This window comes from Suncus etruscus, chromosome 5 (genome assembly GCF_024139225.1).
Source record: "Suncus etruscus isolate mSunEtr1 chromosome 5, mSunEtr1.pri.cur, whole genome shotgun sequence".
NCBI classification, from domain to species: Eukaryota; Metazoa; Chordata; class Mammalia; order Eulipotyphla; family Soricidae; genus Suncus; species Suncus etruscus.
Window position 1 is genome coordinate 131,014,452 of NC_064852.1, and position 21,714 is coordinate 131,036,165.

The 21,714-nt window shown below is 34.9% G+C and overlaps 1 protein-coding gene and 2 non-coding genes across 3 annotated transcripts in view; 1 reads left to right on the top strand and 2 right to left on the bottom strand.

Moving 5' to 3' along the window:
* Nucleotides 1–21,714, bottom strand: part of GULP1 (GULP PTB domain containing engulfment adaptor 1) — a 262,846-nt gene that overhangs the window by 171,316 nt on the left and 69,816 nt on the right. Inside the window, exon 3 of the mRNA XM_049773274.1 lies at nucleotides 652–759. The gene's annotated coding sequence lies outside the window, so the exon portion shown is untranslated. The remainder of the gene's footprint in view (nucleotides 1–651; nucleotides 760–21,714) is intronic.
* Nucleotides 2,009–2,115, top strand: LOC126009730 (U6 spliceosomal RNA). Its single transcript, XR_007495945.1, has one exon. It is a non-coding gene; the product is annotated as a U6 spliceosomal RNA (small nuclear RNA).
* Nucleotides 17,770–17,879, bottom strand: LOC126009742 (U6 spliceosomal RNA). The gene has a single exon (XR_007495956.1). It is a non-coding gene; the product is annotated as a U6 spliceosomal RNA (small nuclear RNA).

Genomic DNA, 21,714 nt, shown 5'->3' on the forward strand with positions numbered 1-21,714 from the left:
TGATTGTAATCAAATTAATTTTTTTATTTTTCCAATACAAATTGGCTTTTCTTAAGGATATGCTTTATGGAAATAACTGTCAACCAAATATTTAAAAATAATAAATGAAAATTTCAATCCATTGCCAACTGATAGAAGTCAATTCATCAATAAAAATTAAGAACCTTTAAGCATTTAGTTTATAGATACTAATGCTCAATTTTTATTACTTCTAGAATTTCACAGTGAATGATGTATATTTCAATTATCTGTGAAAATATCCTCTGATTAGTAAACACAATCTAAAAATATTTTAAATCATGTACATTACATTAACATAATGGATAATTTAAAACAATTCTTTTTTTTTTCAACTAGAAAATATTGGCTAGAAAGATAATTAAAAACTTCAAAAGTGTTTATAACTGTATTTAAAGTGAAAAAGGCAAAAATAAAATGACACAGGAAAAACATTATAAATTAAATTATTTTTAAATGATGAGCTTTAGAATAAGACTCATTTGTGATTTTTAGTTTACTTACCTTTCTGTATTTTCCATTTTCTATACCAAAACTATTTTTTAAAAACATTTGGTATAGAATTAGAAGTTGCTTATAGCTGCAAGCCTTTCCCAAAAAGGTTGAAAAACAGAAACAATCACTGAATCTTACCTGAGTTTACAAAGACAAGAGTTGATCTTGGATAATTTCAATCATTCAGTTGTCATTCAAGTGCTCCTGGATCACTCCCATATGTATCTCAAATGAATTCACATATAACTAAAAGAAAATTAAAGTTCAACTTAATAAAATTAGTTAACAATTAGTTAACAATTTAATTTATGAAAATGTTACTGTTAAAACACAGTGATATTTAGTTAACAATATCCCCATCCCTTCCATCCCTCCCACTGAAAGAGTCACAACTAGTCTCAGCTCTCTTCACATATTAATTTATTAGTTGATTAGATAAGAAGAAGTGAAATCAAATTTTTGAAAGAACTTTTTTCAATTTTATTTCCATTACCTTTGCCTGCTAGAGAAACACTTGTGACTTTTAGCTTTCAATCATTCCTATGCTATAACTTGAAAAGACAAAGAGGTCCCTTAAGATGTGGAGAATGTCCTTCAATTAAAACAAAGCAAACTTTGACTTTCCTTAATTTGACCATTTAAAACATACCTCTGATAAAAATACAGAGTAGCAGAAAAGCCTACAGTCTATCTGCAATATATTAGGCACATCTAAAGAGTATAAATCTCTTCTAGCCAAAATAGCTAAAGGAGCAATTTTTTTTTTCTTGTTAGAAAAATACACACACTCCTTTTGTGGCTTTGTTAAGATGACTGGCAAAGCCAAACCTGTATTTTTAACTTTCTCAAATTACAGACCTAGAACAAAATCTCAAGTATTTTATGTCTGTCTCTTTATTTGTATCTAAGGCAAATTACTACTCTTAAACTGCCCTCCCCAGGTTAGTAATATAATCTATGTTAGAATATGTTAGAAGCCCATTTATTTTCCATGCTTTAAAAAAATTCACAATCATAGTAAAGTTTTAAAATGCCTTAAATTTCAGAGAGAAATAAAGAATTCTAGCATAGATGGCCCAAAGACAAACCCTGATATGATAATTCAAGTAAGGTGATAAGATATTGAGAGAAAGGGGTGGTGGATAGCTCATCAAAGGCATCTAACAGGGGACAGCAGATTTAAATTTAAATAAAAATACAAATATAGCATAGTTTAAGGCAATTTATTTTACAGATAGTTTAAAACTTGGGTGAGAAAAGATTTACTGACCTATAAGGCTTATTATATCATAAGGATTTTTTGGTATGTTTTTGGGCCACACCCTGTGACGCTCAAGGGTTACTCCTGGATATACACACAGAAATCGCTGCTGGCTTGGGGGACCATATGGGACGCCTGGGGATAGAACCCAGGTCCGTCCTGGATCCGCTGGGTGCAAGGCAAACACCCTAGCGCTGTGCTATCGCTCGCTTTGGCAGCACATAAAGTTATCTTGTGCTCGCTTTGGCAGCACATAAACTAAAATTGGAAAGATACAGAGAGGATTAGCATAGCACCTGTGCAAGGGTGACATGCAAATTCGTGAAGGGTTTCATAATTAAAAAAAAAAAAAGTTTACCTTGGGGCCGGAGAGATAGCATGGAGGTAAAGTGTTTGCCTTGCATGCAGAAGGTTGGTGGTTCGAATCCCGGCATACCATATGGTCCCGAGCATGCCAGGAGTAACTTCTGAGCATAAAGCCAGGAGTAACACCTGAGCATGGCCGGGTGTGACCCAAAAATCAAAAACCAAAAGGAAAAAAAGTTTACCTTAAAGAATAAAATGACAAAATCCACTTTAATTTTTTCTCAAATATACCTTCAGCTACAAATACATGTCTATCTTCAGTACAGTAAAAAGAAAAACAGATACATTAAATAGTAACCAAGAAATTATCTAGTGTTATAGTGTAATTTACCATATTTTTTTCCTTTGTTCATCCTTTTTAAATTTTTTTTAGTTGTTTACTTGGTCTTGGACAAGGGAGAGGAGACAAAAAGGCTGTCATTTTTAGCATAATGGCAATTTCCTTACTATTTTCTGAGAATATAGTTATAAAAATAAGAAACCACTGGAGACTAAATAACTCTATAAGCCAGACTTTTAAAAATCACATTCTAAATACTATAGTAAATATTTTTATTATAATGAATAATCTCCACAGCTTTTATTTTTATCTCAGATTGACTAAAATCCAATCTTAGTGTGGGAAATGCTTTTTAAACTAAGTATTTCATGCAGTGTGACAGAATAAAGAGCACAAAAATAAGAATAAATTTATGCCTTTTCTATCTCTTTTCCTGGAAAAAAAATGACATATACCCTAAAATTAACTTGTTTCTCCATGTCTGATATGATTAAACCTTTTCACTAAAAAGCAGTTTAAGTATTTTTGAAAAAAATGAGATGTGCTATGAGTCGCTCATTTAAATATCTTTCAAATTATAAAATAAAGAAACTTGATTCCCCTTTCAAATGATTATAAAAACCTTTGGATGAACACAATATATTCAAAAGCATATCTGTTTTGCCATCTATCAGATATTCTCATAAAATCTGATTATGTAGATGAAATTAAATATATCATATATTCTCGTGAAATTTAATTATGTACATGAAATTAAATGAAACCAATTATTTCTCTGTCAAAGCTGCCATTATTCCCTATATCTATGGTTTTTGGTTTATGGGCCAGATCCAGGATGCTCAGGGTTATTCCTGGCTATGCACTCAGAAATCACTCCTGGCTTGGGGAACTATATGGGATGCTGGGGGATCGAACCATGGTCCATCCTAGGTCAGCTTTGTGCAAGGCAAATGTCATACCACTGTGCCACCACTTGACCCACTAAAATATTCTTTTAAGAAAAACATTATTACCATTATAATAAGACTAGATGCTTCAATGAATTATCTAACACTTGTATCTTTTAACATTCCATACAATGAAAACAAGCATTTTTAGTTCCAATGAAATACATGCCAATTGTATGTATTTCATAATCTTAAAATTGTCTAAAACTCATTTGCTGCTTATCTATTTTTTGGCTAGTTCCAAGAATTTAGTAATATTTTAATCCCATTTGCAAAATGTTGCAGCAAAAAGTTCTAGAGATCCATTTCTTATCTCCCACAGGCAACTAAATTCTAACTATACAAAATCAGATTCTGGCATTGATTTTCTTTTTTTTCCTTTTGCTTGTTATTTTAATTAAGTAAAGAGAGCAAACTGCATTCAAATTACTTGAGCAAAAATACTAATGTTATTAAAGTTACTAATCACTTCTATTTCTGTTACTATGCATGCTGTTAAATAAGAATGATATGAATTTCAGTCTTTTTTGGAAAACACTATGGATATTCATAAAAAATAGAAATTGAACTTACATATGATCCAGTAATACCACTCCTAGGTTTGGGAACGCATAAACACCATGAAGAAAAGCCCTCTACATTTCTATGATCATCACAGCACTATTTATAATAGCCAGAATCTGAAAATAACCCAACTGCCTGAAAACAGATGAGTGGCTAAAAAAAAAAAACAAAAAAACACCTGTGGTACATCTAGACTATAAAATATTATGCAGCTGTTAGAGGAAAATGAAGTCATGAAATTTTCTTAAAGTGGATGATTATGGAAAGTGTTATACTAAATGAAATGAGTCAGATGTAGAGTGATATACATAGAATGATCTCACTCATTTGTGGATATGATAAAAAAAAAATGACAGTATGGTAGTAATACCCAAAGATAATAAAGACAAGGGCCAGGAGGACCAATCATGGTAAGAAGCATGCCACAAAGAGAGGTAAGTGCATTTAGAGTAGAGAAGGGACTACTATGACAATGGATAGTTGAAACTGATCACTGTCGAAAAGAACTGGGTACTGAAAAGGGATAAAGTTGTATGCATGGCACCCCTTCATTAACAATAGGGTCAACCACAGTGCCAAAAAGAAAGTGGGGCGGGGAGGGGGAGAGGGAGAGAGAGAGAGAGAGAGAGAGAGAGAGAGAGAGAGAGAGAGAGAGAGAGAGAGAGAGAGAGAGAGAGAGAGAGAGAGAGAGAGAGAGGTAAAATGTCTGCCCCAGGGGCAAGTGGGAGGTAGAATGGAAACTGGGGCCATTGGTGATGGGAAATGTGCATTGGTAAAGGGTGGTATACACCATATAACTGAAATTCAATCATGAACAATTTTGTATCTATGGTGCTTAAATAAAGTGATTATATGTTATATACATGTATATATATTATAATACCAATTCTATATACAGAACAAGGACTTCTGCCATTTTCTGTGTTTACTGATTCATCACAGTAAGTCCATGACTTCCTTAAAAGACAAACTTTTGTTTTGTTTTGTTTTGTTTTTGAGGCCACACCAAGCAGCATTCAGGGGTTACTCCTGGCTCTGCTCTCAGAAATTGCTCCTGGAAGGCTTGGGGGACCATATGAGATACTGGGAATCATATGAGTATCATATGAGATACTGGTCCATCCTAGGTCAGCTGCGTGCAAGGCAAACACCCTACTGCTGTGCTATCTCTCTGGCCCGTCTATCGCTTTCTGTACAAAATCCAAAACTTAATCTGATTTAAGATGTCTTTTCAAAAGTTTTCTTTTTCTTTTTTTTTTTTTTTGTTTGTTTTGTTTTTGGGCCACACCCGGTGACGCTCAGGGGTTACTCCTGGCTATACGCTCAGAAGTCGCTCCTGGCTTGGGGGACCATATGGGACGCCAACCGCGGTCCGTCCTAGGCTAGCGCAGGTAAGGCAGGCACTTTACCTTTAGCGCCACCGCCCGGCCCCTTCAAAAGTTTTCTTTAAGCAAAGTGCACTAACATAGTCATTTAGGATAACTGTCCTAAGAGAGGTAGGATAATTATTCCCTGATTACTTCATTCTTCTTGTGAGTTATGACTATATAGAGATTATTATATACAGCTATTGTATATAACTATATATACATATATATAACTATATATGTCAGAAATGTAACCCTGTGCTCTACGGAAAGTAAAATTAGAAAGTTCACAGGGCTGGAGCGATAACACAGAGGTAAGGCATTTATTTGCCTTGCATGTGGTGAACACAGGTTCAAATCCTGGCATCCCATATTGTCCCCTGAGGCCGCCAGGAGCGATTTCTGCACGCAAAACCAGGAGTAACCCCTGAGCACCTCTGGGTGTGACCCCAAAACAAAACAAATAAAAAAAAGAAAGTTCACAAATACTCATCGAGCACTTACAGAATCCTCGATTAGAGGAAAATGAGCCTATATTCATTTAACTTATCAAGATATTAAAGACTGAAAAACCATTGGGTCAAGGGTAGAAGAAACATAAAGTTCAGAAAAGTTTTCCTTAAAAATATGCCTGTGAAAAACGCAATACAAAAATCTCTTCCTCACATCTATATTCACTGAAGCACTATTTACAATAGCCACACTCTGGAACAACCAAGATGCCCTTCAACAGATAAATGGCTAAAGGAAGTGTGGTACATATACACAATGAAATATAATGCAGCCATCAGGCTAGATAAAGTCATGAAATTTTCCTATACACTACTATATTTGGAATCTATTATGCTGAGTGAAATGTCAGAGAGACACACACACACACACATACACACACACACAAACACACACACACAGAATAGTCTCATTCATCTATGGGTTTTAAGAAAAATAAAAGACATTACTGAAAGAATTCCAGATATGAGAGCCAGAAGGACCAGCTCATGATATGAAGCTCACCACAAAGAGTGGTGAGTGCAGTAAGAAAATAACTACACTGAGAACTATCATAACAATGTCAATGAATGAGGGAAGTAGAGAACCTATCTCATATATAGGTGGGGTGGGGAAGAAGAGAGATGGGGCCATTGGTGATGGGAATGTTTCACTGGTGAAGGGGGTGTTCCTTTTATGACTGAAAACCAACTACAATCAATTTTGTAATCACGGTTTTAAATATAGTATTTATAAAATAAAATATTAAAATAAAATATTTTAAAAAATTAAAAAAAATTGTTTGTTTGCTTTTGGGGCCACACCTGGTGACACTCAGGGTATATTCCTGGCTATGGGTTCAGAAATTGCTCCTGGCTTGGGAGACCATATGGGATCAAACTAAAGTCAAATGCTGGGGATCAAAGTAAGGTCAGTCCTTGGCTAGAGCAGGCAAGGTGAAGTCTTACAGCTTGGGCCACCGCTCAGGGCCCCAAAATTTTAAAAGATTTACAAAAAAAAAATATGCCTGTGAGATTTCAGCTTAGAAGCTGAAATACTGGGGGTGGGGGAAAGGAAAATAGAAAAAAATCAGTAAAGACACAAAAGTAAGAAAGAACATGCTACCTCTGAGAATTGACAATTTGTAGTTGAGTATATATGATTTGAAAATACAATGCATATGGAAATCTGTTAGATTAAAAAAAATAGTGGTAGCATAATAAGGCCAAACAAAAAAGGTTCTGAAATGCCATACTATATCACTGAAATTTTACCCTGAAGGTAACAGGAGTCTCCTAAACCAGGGAAATAGTAAAAAGATGCAGTTTAGGATAATTATGTAGCAATCGTGGCTCTAAAGAGACAAGACAGACAAAAGACAAGTGGATTGCGTTGAGGTATGTTTGCAAATGGCAATGCAAAATAGAAAGAGATTGAGAACATTCATATTCGTAAAGCTAGAAGAGTTCTTGGGCTTTTACATATATGAGACAGAGAAAAACCAAGACCACCTTGATCTTGGGAAGCTTCCTGTTATCAGAGTTGCTGGTCTGGGCAAAGAATTCATCCCACCTATTAATGTTTCATCTGAATGACATCTATTTTGGTATGGTAAAATAATAATTATTATTGTTAATGTAAGGCCTTCAGAATTACTAACTACTATTTCAGAATTAGTAATAAATTTAAACATGCCTATTTAAAAACAAATCGAATCTGGTTCTTTACATTTGACATGGACCTTTAGCTGTATTTTGAGGCTGTCATCAGCAGGAAATTGTGCTAATTAGAAAAAGGAGAACAATTATCAAGTCATTCACTCTTCCTGCTGAAATCAGTGGAGAACACATGTAATTTTCTTTGAAACTCTTGGTAATTATATTTTCAGCATATATATAGGTAGAAGCAGTCTTTATTCTTTTTTTTAACATTCACACTTCAAAAATCTTTGTCCTCTCAAATTAATAGCCCTTTATGAAAAAACAGCTTAGACACCATGATTAATCCAAAGTTGTGACAATTGGCCATAGGCTAGACATTTATTTGATTTAATGATGTATGGAAGTGTAGACTCCAGATCAGAGTACAGAAGTTTTTTTATTTGTTTTGTTTTTTCCCTTGATACAATGGGAATTCAAACAGAGCAAGTAATCTTGCTAGGACTAGCAATGAAAATCCCAATAATATTTGACAGAATGGAAGAAAAAAAAAAGGAGAGACCCAGCAAAAAGAATAAACTAGGAAAATAAAAAGTTATCTGAAGTTCTGGAATTCATTCTGTTTGTACCAGTAAGCGACCTTTCATTTCCATAACCAGGCACTGTGGGTTCTAAAAAAATCACTGAGCAATAGAATATCAATAGGAGTACAGCCTTGGAGGGAAAGATGAGGCTGATTTTCATTAATTTCATGACTGTTAAACACAATAAAAGGTGAATTCATCAAAAAATAATAAATCTAACTTGCCCTAAATACAGCAGAAGAAAATAAACATCATTTGACTAAAGATAAACTAATAATCCACATGCAATAGTAATGACAGTACATGGGATACACAAAATGGACTTGTTAGCATTCACGATGATAATTATTACTTCTTTCAAGTGCTTAACGTTATATATAATATATTACAAATAGAATTTTAGTAGATATGTTAGTCAATATTTATGTTTACTACTATTACATCGATGAATTTTTCAGATGTGAAAATATATTTGATAAGAATGGGGAAAACAAAAAAGAACTAAAATAAGAACTAGATGCCCTTCAACAGACGAATGGCTAAAGAAACTGTGGTACATATACACAATGGAATATTATGCAGCTGTCAGGAGAGATGACGTCATGAAATTTTCCTATACATGGATGTACAAGGAATCTATTATGCTGTGTGAAATAAGTCAGAGAGAGAGAGAGAGAGAGAGAGAGAGAGAGAAACGCAGAATGGTCTCACTCATCTATGGGTTTTAAGAAAAATGAAAGACATTCTTGCAATAATAATTTTCAGACACAAAAGAGAAAAAAGCTGGAAGTTCCAGCTCACCTCAGGAAGCTCACCACAAAGAGTGATGAGTTTAGTTAGAGAAATAACTACGTTTTGAACTGTTCTAATAATGAGAATGTATGAGGGAAATGGAAAGCCTGTCTAGAGTACAGGCAGGGGTCCTGTGGGGAGGAGGGAGATTTGGGACATTGGTGATGGGAATGTTGCACTGGTGATGGGTGGTGTTCTTTACATGACTGAAACCCAAACACAATCATGTATGTAATCAAGGTGTTTAAATAAAACATAAAAAAAAAGAAAAAGAAAAAGAAAAAAAAAGAACTATTGGTTTCTTGAATATGTATTTGAATATGTATCACCAAGTAGTTTTCAAGAAATATACCAATGTAACTTTTACCAAGAGCAGAACATAATACTAATTTCAACCACTCTTGCTAGAAATTATTTTTATTCATTCTACAATTTGTCAGTTTTTCTTTATAATCATATATTTAACAGAAAAGAATACATATAACTTTCTATCCTGAAATTAAACCTTAGCAATAAATTTAGACAAAAGTATTAAGGCAACTAAAAAAAGATTTCTGACACAAAAGATGCCAAAATTATATTTAATTTTAATTTACTAATTTAATTTGACTAAAATTTTGTCAATGTGTTCTATTGATTTAGACTTCTTTCTCCACCTCAGAAGCTGAAAATTATTCAGGATTATTATTTACTAGTATGTTAGTGTTAAAACAATCAGTAGATGTTAATATTAAAACAGTAAAATGCAGTAATATTTTAAAACTAAAACATTCAGATGATAGAAAAATATAAAATACTTAGGCTTATGATCAATCTTTAATTTTTGAAATGTTAAATATTAATACTAAAAGGCATGAAACTTTGTAAATATATTCCAGTGTTCATTAAAATAAAAAATATTCAATAAAAGCTCTTAAGCCTTTTTTTGTAAACTGGCTAACATTAGAGACTGTTAAAATGAAGAAAATCAAGAAACTATGGCTGATTCCTTAATGAAAAATTGGGCCAGAATAGCTTAATAACTAGGATTACATAAAAAGCATTAGTTTAATTTTTCCAGTCCTGTAGTGTTTATTTAATATTATTCATTTAATATCAGTGAACTGCGTAATGTATTTAGAAGAAAAATTTCAACAAGTTCTAATACAGGTTTCCAGTTTTGCAGTTTGGGCAGGGACCAGGAAGAGAATTTTATTTAATCCTTGTCTTTATTCTAAGTTAATTGCAATATTAACATAATTGGATACAATTAGCTTAAATCATACAAACGTTACTTAATAATATCTGAACACCTTCAGTGTTAAAAAATAATTCAGCCTAAAAAGAGTAGAAAAGGGCCAGAGCAATAGTACAGAGGACATGATTGCAAGCAACAACCCCAATTTGATTCCTGGCACCACATTTGGCCCAACAAGTCTTACCTGCATGATCCCTGGCAAAGAACAAGGAGAAAGCCCTCACAACCACCTGGTGTATCCCCAAACCAGTTGAATCCCCAAACCTGCCCCCTTGGGAAAAAAATTACTCCTATAAATGTCCTTTACTTTACAAATGAGAAAAATGTTTCGATAATATCTATCCTCACAAGTATTTTATATTTTGATCTGTTATGTTTCAAAATTGTGAATTTTGTCCTTACTTTACAAATGAGTAATCTGTCTTACTGAACTATCATCACAAGTATTTTATATTTCAATCGGTTATGTTTTTTCTTATAATAAAACAGTTCAATACCCAGATTTTGGCACATTATTTATGTTTCTACTCTACTAGTAAATATAAGACCATTTTAGACTGTCCTATTTTTTTCTTCCCAGAGGTGTTTTCACATACATTTTGCTCATTTTTTGTTTTATTTGGTTTTGGGACCACACTCAGCGATGCTCAGTTACTCCTGGCTCTAAACTCAAAAGTTACTCCTGGTAGGCTCTGGGAACCATTTGGGATGCCAAGGATCAAACCTGGTTGACAGTGTAAAAGGCAAACACCCTACTTAATGTGCTATCCCTGTGGCTCCTGCTCTTCTTTTAAATTAGTACTTTCTTACTTCATCTTTACCTCCCCCAAAAGAAATCAAACTGCAATACAACAACAAAACTCCCAATTATTATAATGCCCTGGGTTTATTGTACAGACTTAGATTTTTACCTTTTCCCTGAGAATTATATCTAGCTATGGTATCTCGAGTGCCAATTTCAAGACTAACCAATGACACTGTGACCCTAGTCATAAATATTAATTTAGGAAGTAAAATCTAAACTAAACTAAAACATGAAAGAAACAGAGCATCATCATTCTCTAAACTCTTTAGGAAGAACCAAATCCTGCACTAGAATAACTTAATAATTTAAAGGGGAATAAAAGTCTGATGGTTATTTTGTCCCAGATTTCCTCCTTAAATAAGAATTCAATACATAAAAGAGAGAATGAGAAAGAGAAATTGGTGTCTTGATTCAGCCATTCCTGAAACATCATTTTCTTAATTTTATTTTTTTCTTTAGCAGATTCCTTTTTTTATTAATATCTTTATTTAAGCATCATGATTATAAACATAAATTGTTGTTAGATTTCATTTATAAAAAAACCCTACACCAATGCAAATGCAGAATGCACTTGAAAATCATGAACTCCCACTAGTGTTTACCATAAAAATGTTTTAGTGTCTTAATTTTAATATGTATATAATAAATCTTTAATTTTTCTGTTGACAGTGTTTTCTTGGAGATTTAGGTTGGGTACCCTAGTTTTGCATTATGGTGCTATATTATATTAGACTACAAATAGATTGCTCATTATGTTGTGTTGGCAAGTATTCTAATCTATTCATTTTCGATTTGATTATGCCTACTAATATGATCTAATATTTATGTCCACACATACCATTGGACTAGGCAACTGCATACCAAGACTCTTGCTACAGTACTCATTCACTTAGTATGTTTTTGCAATTTATTTTATTTTTTTATTGGTTTTTGGGCCACACCCGTTTGACTCTCAGGGGTTACTCCTGGCTATGGGCTCAAAAATCGCTCCTGGCTTGGGGGGGACGGACCATATGGGACGCCGGGGGATCTAACCACAGTCCGTCCTATCCTAGCGCTTGTAAGGCAGACACCTTACCTCTAGCACCACCTCTCCGGCCCCACAATTTATTTTCAATTCAAGCTAGTTTACTATTATATCATAATGCTCTTGTTTTTGTTTTTCTTTCAGGAAAGGAACATGTATGCTCTCGACCCATTATATGACACTTCATAATTTAAACTGATTTTATATAGCTTATTACCATATTACTTATATTCTAGACTCAAAATTTATGAATGTTTTAAGAATGGTTTATGTACAATGTAACCCAGGAGGCTTTTCTTCAGCAAAATTTACCCTCACCAATGATGATTTGCCTAGGACTCTGAAAACGTTTGCATTTGGCCGGCTTTTTTTTTTTTCAATCTTTATTTAAGCACCATGATTATAAGCATGATTGTAGCTGGGATTCAATCACAAACAGAACATCCCATATGGTCCACCAAGCCAGGAGCGATTTCTGAGTGCATAGCCAGGAATAATCCCTGAGCGTCACCAGGTGTGGCCCAAAAAAACAAAACAAACAAAAAAATTGACCTTTCTTCTAAATAATACAATGCAACTTTCCACCAACCATAGGGAGAAGTACTATATTAATTACTCAGTTCTGAAAACAGTATAAACATGACCAGTTTCAACAACTTTTTGTTTTGTTTTGTCTTTGGGTCACACCCAGCAGCTTTCAGGGGTTACTCCTGGCTCTATGCTCAGAAATCACTCTTGGCAGGCTCAGGGGACCATATGGGATGCTGGGATTCGAACCACCGACCTTCCGCATGCAAGGCAAATGCCCTACCTTCATGCTAGCTCTCCGGCCCCAGTTTCAACAACTTTTAGTAAAATATTCTGGGTAATTAGTAACTATAAATTTTATATGAATAAATAATATGAGATATTTACTAATTTAAAAATAAAACTATAAGTTTTATACAAATAAATAATATATTTACTAATTTTATAAAGTCATACAAGATAAGTGTTCTCATTATTCCTGATAAATAAAAAACTGTATTATATGAAAGCAAATAATGAGCTGATTAATTACTCAAAAGAAATATTTTGACTTTATTCTACTATAGCCAAGTACTTTCTTCACCAAAAGCTATCAATATCTGTGATTTACTACTTGTCATAGAAGATTCTCAGGAAACATCTACATTGACACCTAGACTTTTATTGTTTCTCACTACCTTAAAAATATTTTTTATCAGGCCCAGAGAGATAGCACGGAGGTAAGGCATTTGCCTTTCATGCAGAAGGACGGTGATTCGAATCCCAGTATCCCATATGGTCCCATGTGCCTGCCAGGGGTGATTTCTGAGCATAGAGCCAGGAGTAACCCCTGAGCGCTGCAGGGTGTAACCTAAAAACAAAACAAAAAAAATTATTTTTTTTCTTTATCTACAGTGAGGTATTTGAATTGCCTATCAAACTTAAACTTTCAGTACTTTAAGCACTTCTACAAAATTGGGGGGAGGGGGAATCCAATTATATTTTGTAAGACATTTAAAAGTAAATTAGATACCTAACTCTATCAATTCACAATTTTATTTTGAAGATTGGTATACAAAATATCAAAAAGCATCAAATAAGTTCTCTCCCAATACAAACTATAAAAATATAAGTTTAACTTACTGAAACTTTTTATTGATTTTTTAATTTTAAAATTATGCTTATTTTTGTTGTTTTATAAATATATTAAAGTATATCCTCTCAATATGCACTGCTCCCCTTAGAGATACCTAACCTTTCTCTTGAATATGTTTTCTCTTTTGTCCTTTTCATATCAATCCATCTCAACACTAATTTGATAAACTATAATCACTGAAGAAAGAAGCCATCTATTGAAAATATATATTGAGTCATTCCTTTTCCCAACGCCAGTAGATAGAATATATGCTATGAAATAAATATATACTGTTAATGAGTAAATATTTATGTTTAACATGCAATTAACATCTTTCTGTTCATCCTCTCTCTTACTACATTTTTTCTTATGAAGGTAGTTATTTCTATCTTGGCAAAAATATCCTAACTCCTTCAAGCCATTTTTCAATAACTGTGATAAATCAATTGTCTCCTCTCTGTGAACAAAGATGATTACAATCACCTCTTCTGATACTATTTTTCCCCAAGATACAGAGTCACAATAATATACTTTAGGATAGGAACAGTAAGTAAAACTTTTCTCTGTTCACAGTTTAATCAAAAGAATAAGAGTTGAAAATGTCAAAATAATTAGCTACTTTCATTTAACAATGAAATATTTTATATGTAACTTATATAAAAGAAACCCTTAGATCATTTGCAACCGTGATGTTAAAATAATCACTCCATTATTTCTGGGACTAATTTTAAGAAGGTCTGTAAAAAGTAATTCGAAAAATAGTCAAGTATTATACAAATATGAGATCATACTACAAGCACAAAAGGATTCATGGTTTGTGCTGAAGAAAAATAAAAGGCAGCTTAACAACCAAATTTTCCCTTTCCAAAAAATGATGTCAGAGTCTACACTTGCATGAAAGCTTTTGCAAAGGTATTTCATACGAATTCAACATTGAGCCATAGAAAATATAGCATGTAATGCTGAGTATGACTAACTTCCAACTGTGAGTGATGAAAGAAAGAAAATTATCAAAGAACAGTGTCCGCAATGTCCTGAAATATAAAGCAAAAAATACTATATACCTTTAGCAGATCACTCTCCAGAAAAATTCAAAACTAGATCATGGAGGTAGGGAATGTTGTTATCTCCTTGTCATATATGAATAAGTCCTCATTTAATACAACTAATGTAGCTGAAATTACTAAAAGCATATTTACTGTTTACTGTAATTGTTTACATTTAAAAAGATGAAGTGGTAATTTTCAGAAACAAATTAAGTAACAGAATGGTCAGCTAGCAACCATAGATTACTGACCTCACTGGAAATACAATAATTTTCATAAATTTGCTATGGCTGTGCTTTTTTTCTTCTCTTCCTTCTTTGTTTTTATTTCTATTTTAAAAGTAATTTTTCTCTGACTTATCTGGATACAAATGTATTATGATCAACTATGTCAACTAGGTAATATGTGATCTTTAAATAAAGTAAATTTAAAAAAAAAATAGGTGAAGTGAGAGAAACAAAACTCTCCCATTCTCATAGCTCAGCTTAAAACAGAGGAAACAGTGACCTCAGCTACCCCTCTAATGGATTTCTCTCTGTGTATATTAATTCTGAAAATTAGTGTTCTAGTTTAGTCTACAATATTGTAAAGATGTTTCTTCTCTTCTCCCATCTGTTCACCACCAAACATACTTTAGCACCTCCCCTTAACAGGGCACTAGAGAAACTTTGAGGCTAATCGAGGAGTCATGACTGTTATGTGTGCATGATATGTTCTTATAAATGCTAAAATTGATGACACCCTACTAATAGGTTTCATCTCATTTAGTTCCTAACTTCATTTCTAAAGAGTTATATATTTAAATTAGGTCAGCTGCTGCTACTGCTGCTGAATTGCTACCGTTCTTTTAACTGTTCAAATGTGTTCACTTTTGTTTGTTTGTTTGTTTATTTATTTTTGTCTTTTGGGCCACACCCGGCAGTGCTCAGGGATTACTCCTGGCTATCTGCTCAGAAATAGCTCCTGGCAGGCATGGGGGGGGGGGGGCGGGGGGTTATATGGGACACCAGGATTCAAACCAACCACCTTGGGTCCTGGATTGGCTGCTTGCAAGGCAAACCCCGCTGTGCTATCTTTCCGGCCCCAAATGTGTGTTCACTTTTAGAGCTACATTTTTGAAACTTATTCCATAGTCTGTAGTTTCTCTTTTGTTTTTTTGTTTGTTTGTTTGTTTGTTTTTGTTTTGGAGCCACACCCTGAGGCTCAGGGTTTACTCCTGGCTCTGAGATCAGAAATCACTCCTGGCAGACTTGGAGGACTATATGAGATACTGGATATTGAAACTGGGTCAGCCAGATGCTAGGTAAATGCTCTACCCACTGTGCTATCACTCTGGCCCTCCTTTTTGTTTTGTTTTGTTTTGTTTTGTTTTGTTTTTGTTTCATTTTTTGGGGCCACACCCAGTGACGCTCAGGAGTTACTCCTGGCTTTGCGTTCAGAAATCATTCCTGGCTTGGGGGACCATATGGGACCCGGGGAGATGAACCGTGGTCCTTCCTTGGTCAGCCTTGTACAAGGGAATCAATTGCCCTCGCGCGGTGCCACCTCTCCGGTCCCTCTCCGTTTTTTCTTTTTCTTTTTTTTTTTTTTTTACAAAAAAGAAAATCAATACTTCGATAAATATCATGTTGCACTGGTGATGGGGGGTGTTCTTTACATGACTGAAACCCAAACACAATCATGTATGTAATCAAGGTGTTTAAATAAAAAAAAAAGAAAAGAAAAGAAAAAAAAAACAAAAACAAAAGAAAAACAAAACAAAACAAAACAAAACAAAAATATCATACCCCAGACGACAACTCAGAAATTCTGATTTTACTGACTTCTCCCAACTAGAAAAAAAATGTATTTTACAGATTAAAATTCTGTTTACAATTTATCATTCTGCTCCTTTGTCTCCCTCCCCCCTCTTTTTTTTTTTTTGGTGGACTATGGTGTTCATTAAAATTTTTAAAAATTAACTGTAGCTCAACACAGTATTGTGAGAAACTATTCCAAGCTCTAAAGTATTTAATTGTTATACCAGATAATTAATTTTATTTTTTCTATTAGGACCTGCCAAGAAAAACACAAACACAGTGTGCATTCTGCAAGAATGTTATCAGAAGCTTGTGCTCCATTAAAAATTGCTGCCTAATCATAGAAAACAACCTATTCAAACTACTTATAGTTTGCTGAATAAATTCTAAAGGCACCAACCACAATTTACCATGAATCTGGACTAAATAAAAAAATACATTATAGAGCCAGAAGTGTACAGTATTTAACAAAAAAGTTAAGGCGTTTGACTTGCAGATGGCAGACCCATCTTAACCCCCAACACTATAACCATCTCCCTGAGCCCTACTATGAGTGATCCCTGAGTACAGAGCCAAGAATAAACTTGACCATGACCTAACCCGTCTTTTCCCCATATACATACTACTGCATCACATAACAAATGTTCAATAGGTATTTGGGGGAAAATCTATGGGGAGAGTTAAGGCAAAAATGCTAGGAGGAAAGAAAATTTATCTTTTCTATTTAGTTTGGGGGAAAGAATTGGGGGCATACCCAGGAGTGCTCAGGGATTACTTCTAGATTGGTTCTCCCCAAATATATTTTAAATAAGATATTTAGCTCCACTTTACCAAAACAATAAAGTATAAGCAGGACATATATTTGAAAGTATATGCATGAAAGAGAACTTCATCTCACATTTTAAAAACTCTTAACTCAGTTATTTTTTGTCAGTTTTTGTACAGTTTTTGTAGAGTTTTGAATAACTGCTCAGGAACTTTCTGGAGTACTCAATATAAATACAATATTTAGAGATACAACCTTCATCACTTTTTAAAATCATAGATTAACACAATTTTACAGATGTCATCAAGGTCTCATAAATTTAGATTCCTAAAAGTTTCTTTTATTTTGTTTGTTTGTTTGTTTGTTTGTTTGTTTTTTGGGATGCCAGGGATCTGCTGCATGCAAAACAAACGCCCTACACTGTGTTATACCTCCGGCCCTATTTTTGTTTTTTGTTTTTTGTTTGTTGGTTGGTCTGGTTTTTGGGTCACTCCCAGCAGTGCTCAGGTTTTAGTCGTGGGTCTACACCCAGAAATTGCTCCTGATAGGCTCGGGGGACCATATGGGTTGCCAGGATTCAAACCACCATCCTTCTGTATGCAAGGCAAACGCTCAACCTACATGCCATCTCTCTGGCCCCTTTTTTGTATTTTTTGCGTGTCATCCTTGCGCAGGGGCCATTCTAATCTTCTCTGTATCGTTCCAATTTTAGTATATATGCTGCCAAAGCGAGCACTGTTTTTGTATTTTTTAAAGGAAATTTGATTCTTAATCCTGTGACCTTGCCCTAAGGCAAGTAATTATTTGTGTATGTATACATATATTTATTTATTTACTTACTGTGGTGTCAGAGATCAAATATAGGACTGCATATGCATGCCAGACATGTGCTCTCTGCTGAATCATATACTCTGCTAATTTTGTACTTTATTTATTTATTTTACCACACCCAGCAGCTCAGTGGTTACTCCTGGCTCTGTGCTCAGAAATCACTCCTGGCAGGCTCTGGGATGCCCAGGATGGATTGGGTTTGTCTGGGTTGGCCACATTCAAGGCAAACGCCATACCACTATGCTATCACTCCGGCCCTGATTCTGTACTTTTAAAACTCCTTAAAGACCGCAATAATCCATAGTGAATTGAATGAAAATTTTATTTTCTAAAGCATAGTAAAAAATTAAATGAGATCAAGGAATCCTCGAAAATAAATAATGGGGGCTGGAGAGCTAGCACAGGGGCCAGAGAGATAGCACAGTGTTAGGGCCTTGCATGCAGCTGACCCAGGACTGATGGTGGTTTAAATCCGGCATCCCATATGGTCCCCCATGCCTGCCAGTAACGACTTCTGAAAGCAGAGCCAGGAGTAATCCCTGAGCGCTGCTGGGTGTGACCCAAAAACCAATAAATAAATAAAATAAATGATGTTATTTTCTCTCTCTTTTTATTTGTTCAGTGCTGGGATTCAAACCCAGGGCTTTCCACATGAGAGGCAAGCAAGCATGTTATTGCTTAACTACACCCAAGGCAATGAATTGCTTTTTATTCAGAGTTGCTTTACAAAAAGCCAAAAAATATATGGAAACATGAGATTTCTGGGTTAGGCTCTGCAGGTGTTCAAGTCCTGCATTTCTTGTGCCAAAATAATTTACTATTCTACCGCCATCTGTTATTCCTCAAATGCCTGCCATGCATAAAAATCTAACCTACAAAGGTCCTGCCCAATCCTCTTATTGAAGAAATAACTGATCGTGAGCAACTCAGCCTAACCCTTCTCCTCTGAGACTAAACTTTCCTTCAGTAAACACTTAAGTGAGAACTTCATGCCAAAGCTCCACCTATGACAAAATAAAACCTATGAATAACCTGAACAGAAAAGCTTCTCAAGGCTCTGAACTAATCTATGGGAAAGAAGCAGATTCTTTGTCACTGTGTGAGAAAAACCAGACACAGAGACAATGCTTTACAGGTATTGTGGGCAGTAGAAGTCAGGAAGAATAACAACTATGAGTGGTAAAAAAAAAAAAAAAATCAGAGAAACACACTGAAAGAGAGAATACTGGCGACTCAATCACTGTCACTCATTCCAGTGGCAGAGAATTGACTCTGTCTCTAGGGGATAGAGAGGAAATCAGCCCCCAAAGAGACCCTACCTTTGACAATGCAGCAACATTTAGCACTAATAAATATAATTTGACAAAAGCAGAACTCTTTGCTTTGATTCCTGAATTTCCATCTATTTTCTCTTGATATCCTTTCAGACTGGACTCTGGGTTGAAATTACTGCTTCCTGCGTCCCTGAATTGAACCTAAGTGTGGTAACTGAATGTCTACACTGAAAAAACCTGACATCATTCTTCCTTTCTGGTCTATAAGATATCTACCAAAGAAATCAGTCTTAAAACCACAAGAGAACAAAACCTCATCACACGTAACTCAGCTAAAACTATTTTCTTTCTTTAGCAATTTCATAGATTTTTTTTCTAAGAATTTTACTAATGAGGGGATGGCACTCTGATATGTTATGCAGCTCAAGTCACTGAGAAAAGCACAGTGGCCAAAAAAGAAAATATGTTCTTTATTTGCAGACATCTGTTCTTCTATAGCTTACACAAAAGCAAAAATAAACAAACCAACCTGTGCTATGAAGTCTCTTTCCTCCCAAGAACAATAAAGCAAACATAATTTATTTATGGCATCTATATTTTCTTTAGTGTACTTAAAACATTTCAGTCTTTTTATCTCAGTTAAAGGTAATCACCAACTATATCACTAGAGCAAAAATAATACATTCCTTCTCAGTTTAACGACTCCCTCAAGATCAATAAAGTCCGATGCTTCCTCCATATTATTCTTAGTTATATATCATATTTTTTATTAGAAAGTATCAGTTACAGAACTTTTGTCATCCACAGAAAAATCACACCCTGCCCTGAGGAGAATGAATCTCTAAGGAATGAAGCTGAGGAAGAAGGAAAGAGAAAGGGTTTTATTTTGTTGAGTATTTTTTGTTTTGTTTTTAGGTAGGGACACTTAGCAATTCTCCAGGGTCATTCCTGCTTCAGTACTCAGGAATAACTCCAGGCAGGCTTGTGAAACTTTATAGGATGCCAAGGATCGAACCTAGGCCAGTGGGAGTATAAGGTAAACATCCACTGTACTATCTCTTTTGCCACAGGAAAACAGAAAAGTAAAATAGAAGAGAAAGAATGAACATACACAGGAGAAAAAATAAAAAGATATGATGTGGGAAGGAGAAAGGAAAAAATCGGGACACCACAGGGCATCTCCAAGTACATATTCCAAGGAATATCCAACCTTATTGAACCCTCAATCCTCTATTCTAGAACCAAATGGGATTAGAGAAGAAAACAGATACTTTTCCACTTCTCACAGGCTGATGTGGGCCACTCTTCTCACAGACTCAAGGACACACTTAAAAATACCCTGGAGTCTTTATTCTCTCTTTATTCTGGGAAGAGGGTCTAGATACAACATTTCTATCTGTGCATGCCCCTGGCCTCGTATGGGCCGCTTCATACTATCTGGGTACTCATCTTGGATCTTCCAGGATAATACTGTCCTGTCTTCATGTACCTCCTCCAGAAATGGAACTTCAAAAATAAATGCCACTTACTGTTATTGCAGACTTATTCTCAAAAAGAGCACCTGTGATAGCCCTAAGTCTTTGCAAGTTAAATGTCACTTGATTTCCCATGATTGTGCCCTACCAACATTAAAAGCTTCCTGCTGCTTCACCCTGAACTCCAGAGGCTAATCATTTCCTCCAACTGCCTGGAGATAGTCTAAAATAAGGCTGGATACTCTGCTTCCAGCCACACGAAGACTTTCTGCCCTTCGGCTGAGCTAACGCACTCCACCACCCCAGGACTTGCTCCCTCCTCTCTCCATTCTCAGAAATATATCCAGACTGTAATAATACAATGCACGAGAAAAATCCTCTCTCCTCAAGAAATGAGTATTCTATTATATGACAAACATATACTAAAATCAAAAATCTTACAGCATATAAAGGCAAAGTCCACTGTCCATTTGTTAGTACAACAAATCTAATTATATAAGATCTCATTTACTGAACTGGAGAGAAAGCATTTCAAATTAGTCAGGTTTAATTTGAATGCAGATGATGAGTTAAGAACCAAGGGCTGTTAAAGTGATTCCCTTGCAAGCACCAACTCTGGATTCAACTTCCAGAATTGCTTATTGTCCTATTAGCAGCACCATGGGTCACTCCTAACCACAAAACCCTGAATACTATTGAGCACATCAAGGTGTAACCCAATCCCACCATCCCACAATAGAAAAACAATAGAGGCTCACACTGAGCCCCTACAGCCATGAACTTGGTACTCAAAACATGCTATAAAAAAAGGTTAATAAAGAATGGTATGTTTTTTAAAAAATAAGTTAATGAGAAATGTAAGAATAGTATGTTTTTTTAAAAAAAGAAGTTAAGGGGCCGGGCGGTGGCGCTAGAGGTAAGGTGCCTGCCTTGCCTGCGCTAGCCTTGGATGGACCGCGGTTCGATCCTCCGGTGTCCCATATGGTCCCCC